The sequence below is a fragment of the Lactuca sativa genome, chromosome 9 (genome assembly GCF_002870075.4).
Source record: "Lactuca sativa cultivar Salinas chromosome 9, Lsat_Salinas_v11, whole genome shotgun sequence".
NCBI classification, from domain to species: domain Eukaryota; kingdom Viridiplantae; phylum Streptophyta; class Magnoliopsida; order Asterales; family Asteraceae; genus Lactuca; species Lactuca sativa.
Genome location: NC_056631.2, coordinates 190,420,994 through 190,431,650, shown reverse-complemented (window position 1 = coordinate 190,431,650; position 10,657 = coordinate 190,420,994).

Here is a 10,657-nt window from a genome sequence, read left to right as displayed (position 1 = left end):
TGTACATTCATGTCCATGTTAGTCTTCATATCGAAGATCTAATTGCAACCTACTATCATATAACTAGGCGTTGGATCAACCAATTTCAAACTTGGTTATATTTTATGGATTGAATTTCTCTATCCTTAGACTTTTCTCATTGGAAGCCTAAGGGCACGACATTGCTTCCTAGTGGCTATTAGCTTATCCTAGTTGATCATTATTTTATTATCACTAATAAATGTAACTCCTTCTACAGTTAGATGAAACTTATAAAGCTTGGGAGGTGAGCTAACTCTACTAAATCGACGAAGAGGAAAGGCAATATCGTTTGACTCAACTAAACACTTAGAAATTCCCAATCTTAGTTACTTAGGAAAAATGTGAATTTGGTGCTAACTCATTAAATTGTACTTTGCACCTTGTTAAGTCGTTAGTGGAGCGCGTGTGGTTAACTAGCACACTAATTTGGGGCTGACAGTGTGTAGCAAAGGGTAGCTTGATGTTAATCATAGATCAATGGAGTGTGTGTGGTTAACCGGCACATTGATTAGTTGATCTATAACATTAAGAGTACCAAGCACATTTGCATGGTTATTCAGACCTTGTTTGTGATCATCGACATCCCAGTCACAAACTTAAAGGGTACAATCGAGATTTAAACGTGCCATTGATCATCGGCATCCCATTATCTAACTCTATTAAGTTCATATTTGGAGATTCTTAATACATGATGTAATGTAATTACATTTTGATGTTTTGTAGAATCAAAGAAAAGAAAGGGAGCTTAAAGAAAGAGTGATTCTAATCGTGAAGAGATGAATTTCGATCGCATGGTTTGATGATTAGAATTTTGAGCTGCTGCTTAAGAGTTATGATAGATTGCTTAGGAATACATAACAAGATAGTTTTCATATGTATTTGCATTGTAAGGAAAAGTTTTCTGCAATTTTAATAAATAAATTTTGATTTATTTTATTTTAAGTTTCCTTACAATTGAATTTGTGAAAGTTGTTGTTTATATGTTTCCATTGATAGCAATATTGGAAAATGGATTTGATTCTTTCGTTTGTGGTAGAGTCAAAATTTACCAAATAAGGAAAGATTCTCATCACCCAAGTTTCAGTTGGATATAAACTTGGAATCATGCAACTAGTATCGTGTGATGAATGAGAACTTCATCTTTAGGAAATTAAGACTAATTCCTTGCTCACATATATATGTGAGTCAAGCGAAGGACTAGGGGATCGAGTACACTTGGTTGCACGTTGATCAGGTCCACCATAAAGAAAGGTAAGACTATTCGTTATAATTTACTAAAGTTTAGTAACTATGGTTATACTTACAAGATTAAGTATAATTCTGAACCATTAAAAAAGTTTCAATGTATGACAAAACGAATAAGAAGAATCAAATTAGGTAGAAAGATAAAAGTTTCTCCAATCTGAGAAGAAGGGAGAGTACTTGAGTATCGTGTTTTATGATTATCTTAGTGATTATGAAACCATATCACAATTGATCCTCTAAGGACATATCAGTGCATTTGTATGGCTAAGAAGAGGTATTGTGAATTGTTGAAAGGGTTATGTCAAAAAGAGAATCATACTTCCAAAATCAAATCTTAGAGTCACACTCCAAGATTGTGCCTTGGGTGACATAATCTTAAGAAAGGTTTATAAAACTTATCAAATGTAGAGTAAAATGTTTTCTACTCTTGTACATTTGAAATTGGTAAGTTGTGATGTTTTGGATAAAACAAAGACCAACTAAGACAAATTGTGTGAAGTGTTTGTCTTGATAAGAAACCGCACTAACTCTTGAATATTTGTTTGTTAAGTACTGTTTCTTGACAAAGAGAATCTTATATGTCAAGAGGTCAGTGGGAGTCTTGAAAATATTGAAAAGTTTCAAGAACTAATCAAGAGTAAACGTATTGTTAATCACTAGCACACGACTTGAGGTTTGCAACCTATCGTGTTGACATATTCTTATTTTTGTGCCCATTCCAGTTCAAGTTGGCTATGCATGTGAGTTCTAAGACTACTCAATTGTATGTATAACTACTTGGAAGCAATGGTAGGCCCTTGTGCTTCCAGGTGGCAAGAAATTAAGAATGAACAAGTTCAATCCATATGAGTTTGGATTTGTCACTAACCTTGTCTTGTGATTATGGTTTTGACAAATTCACATGGATAAGAACACATACACGATAAAAATCTAAGTGTCATAAGGTTTCTCTCCATTTCATGAAAATGATTGTGAGGAAACGCTTTCACTAAGTAGATTTTAAGAAGATAGCCTTTGTGATATTTGCATTCTCAAATTCGATTATGATTACCGCATCCCTCTTCATAGTTCGAATTGTAAGAAATGGCAAAAGGTCTAAACATTTGAGACTTATTGTTGTAAGTTCTAAAATTGTTTAGACACACATGTGAGCGATCCAAGGAAAGATGTATGAGTTTGAGAAGCCTAGATAAAGTCTTATCAAAGCATCTCGTGTCGGAAATCTGAACTTTGGTAAGGGAGTCAATAAGTATTGATTTCTAGAAGTCCAGCTGATTTCTGGGTACATGTCAAAGCTAGTGGGAGCATAAGTGTTATGCTAATAAGAGTGTAATTATTATGCTAGTGGGATCACAATTATTACGTTAAGAGTTGCGAGTTAGCAATGTTAATTATAACAAAGGTTTCAATTTGCAAAGATGCAGGGTTTGAAAGGTTGTTTTGCTATAATTAAGGGAGAGAAATTCATACTTCATTTCAAATCTAAAAGCTTAGATTGAGATTTTGGTCGAATTTAGTCATTGACATATGTGAATGTTTTGTTGAAATGATTCAACATAAGGAAATTCTATATGTGGAAATAGTATAGCAAGAGACTGTTAAAGTATCACGTCTTTATGTGAAACATTTTGTATCGTATCCCATATGCTTCAGGTATAGGATTGACTACATATGTTATAACATTAATATGTTCTAATTTTCCAAATGCCTAGGGCATTAAGAGGGAAAAAGGACTAGAACGAGATATAACTAAAATGGTTAAGCAAGTTTCGAGGATAATCTAAGTTTTTACCAAAGATTGGTTGTTTATGGACAGTTGGAAGTATGTTCTGAATTTTGGAAGGGTCATGTTGACAATGAATAATGTGTAATCAATATGGTGATTAAATAAAAGGTGTTTTATTTATATTCATAATTTCTGAGACCATATTGGATTCAATTATTCTTGTGTTTCACTTTGCATGTTTTGATTTCCTGATTAACTAGGTTATTCAAACTATCCACAGTCGATCATACTTTAGAAGTAGGTATTGAGGCAAGACTGTCATGAATCTAAATGTAGATTGTCTAGGTGTTTTAGACATAGCAAAAGTTTGTTGCAGTGTTCATGAGTACTCCTGGAATGAGATTCGAGTATTGGATTAAACCCACGCTCACCTAAATCACTTCATGGATTTTATCACGAGTGATTGTGAGACGATAATATCTTATATTCTTGAAACCAAGACATGTGAGTTGTAGTTTACAAGTCGGTTGCACATTAACATATGTAAATGCACCAGTAACTTGGTGTTATAAAACATATTGTTGTGTGTGATTTGATGAGTAAGTACAAGCGAGCATTTGAGTCAAAGTTTATCTATTTCTTTACCCTTAGAGGGATAAAAGCGATATTTTTGGGCCCCTCGATGATTTAGTGATGACAACCCTAAGTGTTTGGCCAAGGACTGATTTGATTTGTTAAAATAGTCAGTCGTCATAAATCAAAAATTAAGAAACATCAAATGGACAGAGAGAATGATTATAATCCATGTCTCATGTCCATACGATATCTAGAATGGAGGAATATATGATCCCTTATCTAATGGATGCGTCATTGACTAGGTCAGAGTTCGACAGTGGCTTTTAAGAGCTACGATTGCTAGTCGGGTTGTGGAGTCGTACTTGCAATAATAGTTATTAGACTTATCCAAGTGGGAGGCTGTTGGATCAGGTGTCTAAGCCCATAACTATAATTGGTATGTACTTGACCCGAGAGTAGCATGGTCCATTTCGGGTTGCATATCACCAGGACAATTTGTGGATGGATATTTGAGTAAGAGGTTATTATGATTTATTAATATATTATAAGTTCTAATATATTAATATGAAATCATATTATTTAATTAGTATTGATCAAGAATTAATTTGAAATTAATTTAGTGATCAAAAGAGATTAATTAAATTAACGGGGATTGATTATGTAAATCAATGATATATATATATATATATATATATATATATATATATATATATATATATATATATATATATATGGTTTGGGCTATTGATCCATGATGGGCTAAGCTTATGTAAGTTTCCATGAAGATTTAGCCCACATGAAATATGGATCATAAGCCAAAGTGTATGGATTAGGGTTTACCCATGACTCTTGGATTCTTACATATATATAATATAACCCCATGGCTAAAATCGGTTACAACAAGTGTTCTTGGAGTTCATAACCGACTTTTGTGCCTAGCAATCTCTCTCAAGTCTTCCAATTGTTCAAGGTTGTGTTGTGAACTGTTTGAAGCATCACACTTGGGGTGCTAAGTTCTTAAAGGCCAAAACAATAAGCTACAACAAGAGGTAATTCTATAACACACTTTTATGTTGTTTATGTCAATTATATGCTAGTTGTAGGCTTAATGCTTTGGAAACAATATTGCATGTATAATTAGAGAAAAATAGATCCAAAGTAGTAAGGTTATATGTGCACCATATGATGTTGTAGTATACTAAAACCCAATGATATGTTCCCTAAAAACATAATTGGTAGTGAAGCATGATTCATCATAGATCGAACCATATAACATTTTATTCTTCTTTTAGAAATACCATTATACAATGATGTTCTTAGAGGATCCAATTGGGAAACTATTCCTCGATCTCTATGGTGATCATTGACCTTGATACTAAGGTTGTGACATACCTAATTTCACGGCCAGAAAAAGACCGAATTATTTATGCTTACTGAAAATCAGAGTATCCTTTTTAAAAAATAATATTATGGAATTTGATCCCCTAAAACATGATAATGATATTATCAAAGCATTTCCTAATAAATGTATTTTATTTATATAAAAAGTGTTGGGATGTCATCGTCAATACAATACATAAGCATAAACGGAAATATTGTTGGCCTTACAAACATTAATTATTCTATCGACATATAGTCCACAAATATCTCATCACTCATCACACATGTGCTCTCGTGTCACTACCTATAATACAAGAAACTGAGTGGGTCAGGCTTGGGAGCATGGTGAGCACATAGGGTCTTCAACCCACAATTATATATTTATTTTCATCAAATCATTCAACCCGATTACCTATTCCCGTTATCCTCACTCTCTGTCCCTAAATCATCTAATTCGAGGGACTTATCCTAAGAATTATCTTCAGGATAGTCAACAATGCTCAAGGGATTCCTTACCACTACATGTCAATAAGGAAACCGTTGGGAGGATGGAGTACACCCGGTCAACACTTAGTTTAAAAACACCTACAGGTTGTGAGCCTGTTAGCGTTCAACCAGACTGTCTAGAATAGTATGTGGTCATCATCTATAACCCGCTACATGACTGAATTATCTTTAAAGTCAAGGCCTCTTATCATCTATTTCATCTTTCATCTTTCATCATCTATATTACCTTTCATCTACCCATCTCTACCCAATATATTTATATGTGTAAAATACATATACAGTTTAAATCAAGTAAAACATGTATAAATCATTCGTCTAGTATAGATACAAATGATATGTAAATATTACATGTAATTATCTTAAATATTTTATATCTATGTGTAAGATGAAAGTAACTATGCACTCACTTATTAAATTGGATGACTAAAAAGTAGGACAACACTTCGATTCAGCACTTGACTTTTCCTTAAATATGACCTAGGTTCAGTTATCTATAAGTCTTAGTTTATTATCTCTTATGGCTATTTTAATTTTATCAACAATCCCAATGTCTACTGATCTATATCTGATAAGAGACAACTAGTTAGGATCATATCAGAGGAAGGGTTCATTTACTATACATAGTATACTGTTTGGAAATCCCACTTTAAACACATCACTAAATCCAGCCTAGACATCATCCCTATAAGTAGATCAATCAGTAATATGACGTTGGAACCACTGACATATCTTATTTATAAATTCATAAAGACTATGAATTTTAAATATAAATTACACTAAAATAGTATAGAGTGTAATTTAACTTAGAGAGATTCCTTAGATAAAAGTCTGGAAATTGTATTGGCAGAGTTCCTACTTGATGGCTACTACTTGTCGGACACTCGGGGATTGTAGGACTTCGTCGGGATACTAACTCTAAGGACATTTTGGGATTAAAACTGAAAGAAATCGAGAGAGAACTGTATGGACGGTGTGAGGAAGAATGAACTCGCACCAGCTATTTATAAAGCCAAAATTCATATGTATGTTGTGCGTAGACCAGATGCGCACCGCACACTGGCGTGGTTGGCCCTCTTTACAACTGACACGTGTCCGATTTTAGCTGGATCCATGTCGCCTCCTTCTAGATGGTATGCGCACCTCGCACGCACGTGTGATGAATTTCAGAATTTCAAAGTTGCATAACTTCTTCATATGGACTCCGTTTTTTTACTTACTATATATCCACACATATCTATAAACGAGATCCACAACTTTCATTTAGACTCTATCGGTTAATTTTGACTTTATTTATTTCACACAAGCTTAGACTGTTAAAGTCTGTGTAAAATACATAAATTTATCATCCAACGTCCGTTTTCAACTATCTTTATATCGGTGAACTCCTGTCAACGAGATATTCAACTCTCGTTTAGATTATTTTGGCTAAAAATCGATCGATCTAAAATTCGATTTCAGAGTTGTATACAGCTACGCTGAATCTTAGAAAAACCATAACTTTCTTTGATGAAGTCAGATTTAGATGTTCTCTATATGCATGCTCTCGGTTTAACGACTATTACGACTTTCATTTAGATCACTAAGGTAAAAAGTAATCTAACAAAAAAAATACTTTTTACAATGCGCGTTTTCGTATTGGTTTTAATTGCAAAACTTCAACGGATCATAACTTCTTCGTTATAAGTCTGATTCAATCATCCCTTATAACTCCATAATCCTTGTTACGAGTACTTTAACTTTCATCAAGGATATTTGTCCTAATTATTATTCTTTTTAGATGTGTATTTTATTCTTATTTTATTATATTGTTATAAGCACGTATGCTACAAATATTTACACATAGAACATGTAGTCTTCACAAAATCTTCTTTTATTATATCGAATAGGTTATAATTGTTGACCCTAACTATTATATCATCTTATTAATTGTCTAGCGGGAAACGCGGGCGTTACAATTCTCTCCCGCTTAGGATGATTTCGTCCTCAGAATCATGCATCAATAAAAAGATGTAGAAAGCGATTATTTATCTCGCTTTCTTTTTTCCCAGGTGAGGTTCGACCCATTCGAATGTTTCCAACACACTAGCATTAATTCGACCATCTTACGTTGTAACTTCTTCGTCTTTCGTTCAAAAATGGTTTCAGGTTCTTCGATTAACTTCTTGTCTTCATCAATCCTTATCTCTGAAAGTGGAATTATATCGGGGACTTGTCCCGAGAACCTCCTCAAATAACACACGTGGAAAGTGTCTAAATGTCATCCAGCTCTTCTAGCAATTCCAACTTGTACGCTTGGTTCCCATCTCTCTGAAGAACCTTAAATGGTCCAATAAATCTTGGAATCAGTATCCCTCTCTTTCCAAATCTGATAATTCCTTCCATGGCGACATTAAGCAACACCAAATCTCCAACTTCGAAGGTCATTGGTCGCCGCTTCTTGTCAGCATAGCGCTTTTGACGATCTTGATCTGCTATCATCGCTTCTCTAATTACTTTTAGATTTTCAGCAGTCTGATGGACTATATCCGGTCCCATAAATTGCTTTTCTCCAGCTTCAAGCCAACAAGATGGCGTACAACATTTTTGTCCGTACAAGGCTTTATAAGGTGCCATCTTAATGCTTGAATGGTAACTACTGTTGTAGGAAAACTCTACTAGGGGTATATGCTCGTCCCAGTTACCTTTGGAATTCTAGGGTACATGCTCTCAACATATCTTTCCAGTGTTTGAATTGTCCTTTCACTCTGACCATCAGTCTGTGGATGGTAGGTTGTACTCAAACATAACTTCATACACATTTCTTCTTATAGGCTCTTCCAAAACCATGAAGTGAAACGACTATTGTGATCTAACACAATCGTTAGGGGAACACTATGAATCCTTATTATCTCTTTCACGAAGACATCTGCAAGCTTATCCATAGACCACCTCTCATTGGTCGCTATGAAGTGTGCACTTTTTGTGAACCGATCCACAATTACCCAAATTAAGTTGTGACCATTCTTCGTCATAGGTAGTTTAGTCACAAAATCCATGGTGATGTCTTCCCATTTACCCATGGGTACATGCAAAGGCTCTAACCTCCCATACGGTTTCTGATGTTGCGCTTTAACTCTTGCGTAGGTGACACACTCAGTGTAACATCCCAAGAATTTATATAAATTTTGTTTTTAAATCATTCTCAAACATACAATAATCATGTCAAATCAACCAAAAATATATCATAGCGAAAATATCATCAGAGTATAAAATCCCAAAATCACATAATGCGGAAACACATGGGCGGATGCGGTGCGATCAAGTCGGGCTCTTCCCTTTTGAGCTGGAAGAGCTGAAACATAAACTGAAACCGTAAGCACAAAGCTTAGTGAGCTCCCCAAAATACCCCATACCATACATATATAACAGTCAAAACATAATTGGGTCTATTTCACCCCCTTCGGTCTCTTTCAACTAGTACTGGGTCTATTTCACCTCCCCCCCTTCAGTCTCTTTCAACCAATATTGGGTCTATTTCAACCCCCTTTGGTCTCTTTTAACCGTTACTAGATCTATTTCACCCCCCTTCGATCTCTTTCAACCGACATCACGTCCATTTCACTCCTACAGATAGCATACAATCATAATAGCAAGAGTCACAGAGACAACAAGCAAAAATAGGCATAACAGGAACTTATGACAAAGACACTTTCATCCTATAAACATAAACTAGTGGGTTGGCATTGGTGCCTTCGACCCATGAGTACAGTAAAGAAACTCACCTCGCAAATCAGCTAAAAAGTCAACATGCCCTCAAAATCCGACAACAAGTGCTAAACGCCACCTAGATAATCACACAAGGTCGGACCATAATCTACTCATTAGGACATTAATATTTGAACAAAAATCCACAAGTAACAAGTCAACCCTCAAGGTCAATGTTCAAAGTTAACAGTCAATGTTAACTCCAGCCGACCATCATGACGAGGTCTTCCTTGGCCACGTCGTGGCCTGCATATGACCAAATAGTCAGGAAATTCTCAGCCACCATGCCGTGGTAACCGAGGTTCCAACATCTTAATGAATTAAGCAGTTCTCTTAGATTCCAAGAGTTCCAAACCTCGGATCTTATTCAAAATGTGATCTAGAAGGCTAATGTTTCTAAATTTATCCATTAGGACCACCCCAAAAGGTCCAGAACCCAAATCCCTATGTTCCAAAAGGTTTAACAATGCAAGAACCTAACCAACAAGCACTATTCAATATAGTATGAAGTCTATCCTTTCTAGAAGTGATTCTAGCACCAAAACTAACCTAAAAGTTGGTTCTTCATAGACATGCATGTCCAATGCATGTATTGGAGCCATAATAGGTCAAAATGAGGGTTTATGACCTAAATCTCATGCATGGATTGAAAACCCAACCAAACTCCAGATCCAAAGCACAAACTACACAAAATGCCCTAGAGAGTGATAAAGTTACCAACTTTAAGAGATCTCACCACCCCAACCAACAAGAACAAGAAGTTTATGGGACAAAACTCAATATCTAGCAACCTATCATGATAAAAATCAAGTCTTGGACACTTATAAAGGTCCAGAAGAGTGCCAAGCTGAAGAATAAAGACTTGCTTGCTTGATCTTTGCTTCCTTCTTTACCTTCAAGGAATACCAAAAGTAGCTAAATAATGGAGGAAAGTGATTAGGGTTTCTTTAGGGCTTGAGGGGGCTAATGGAGACTGAGGATGAGCAAACCCTATCCTCCCCATTCCCTTAAATATGGAGCAAACCTGGAATAATAGGGTTTTCATGTCAGCCGTCCACCACACTGTGGTCAATACTACCACGCCGTGCTGGCTTAAATAAAACACTCGAACCATTCTTGCCTCGCCACATTGTGGTGGTGTCTCTCTCCACCACATCGTGGCAATCCTCAAAATGATAATTTTATTACGAATAAACTACCTCAAGATCCGACCATTACAACTCTCCCCTACTTGAATTAGACTTCATCCTTTATTTCCGCCACCTCAAACAACTCAGGGTAATGCTATCTCATCTCTTCATGCGGCTCCTACGTCCATTATGAACCCTTACAATGCTTCCACTGCACCTTCACGAGATCACAACCTTGTTTAACAGAGTCTTCGTCCTCTTGTCAAGGATCGTCACTGGTCTCTCTATATAATTCAATTGTTCATCCACCTGAATGTCCTCCAATAGA